Below are 489 nucleotides of genomic sequence, written 5' to 3' on the forward strand. Positions count from 1 at the left end.
GTGTGAGTGAGAAAGGGGGGGGGAGGGAGATAAGAGATGCTTAGTTTGGAAAAACAACCCAATGAACATCAAAAACACCTTGAAAATCCCATAAAATGCCTTGTTGATTCTGCTGTTATTGCCCCTATCCCTTTCAAAACAGATGGAATTATGAACATGAGATTTAATTCACTTGTGAAATTTCTCGACAATTTAGTTTTTCCCGGAAAAGAAAAGGCTTGCAAGAGGTTGTCAATAAGCTCATTGGATGAACTTTGAACTTAAATGTGGCCAAGATATCTCCTTTTATTATGATGATTCTGTTCAGTTTCCATATGTTTAAAATACTGACTGTTTCCGCAGAAACTTTTTGTCGCTCTCATCGTTATCTTTGCTGCGATTTTACTATTGAAAAAAAAAATAATAATAAATAGAGACTATTTTGTTCTGGTCATGTATGATTTCAGTTATTGTTATTTGTATTCAAATAAGGGAGAGGGAAATGATTGG

This window comes from Penaeus monodon, chromosome 25 (assembly GCF_015228065.2).
Source record: "Penaeus monodon isolate SGIC_2016 chromosome 25, NSTDA_Pmon_1, whole genome shotgun sequence".
Taxonomy (NCBI): domain Eukaryota; kingdom Metazoa; phylum Arthropoda; class Malacostraca; order Decapoda; family Penaeidae; genus Penaeus; species Penaeus monodon.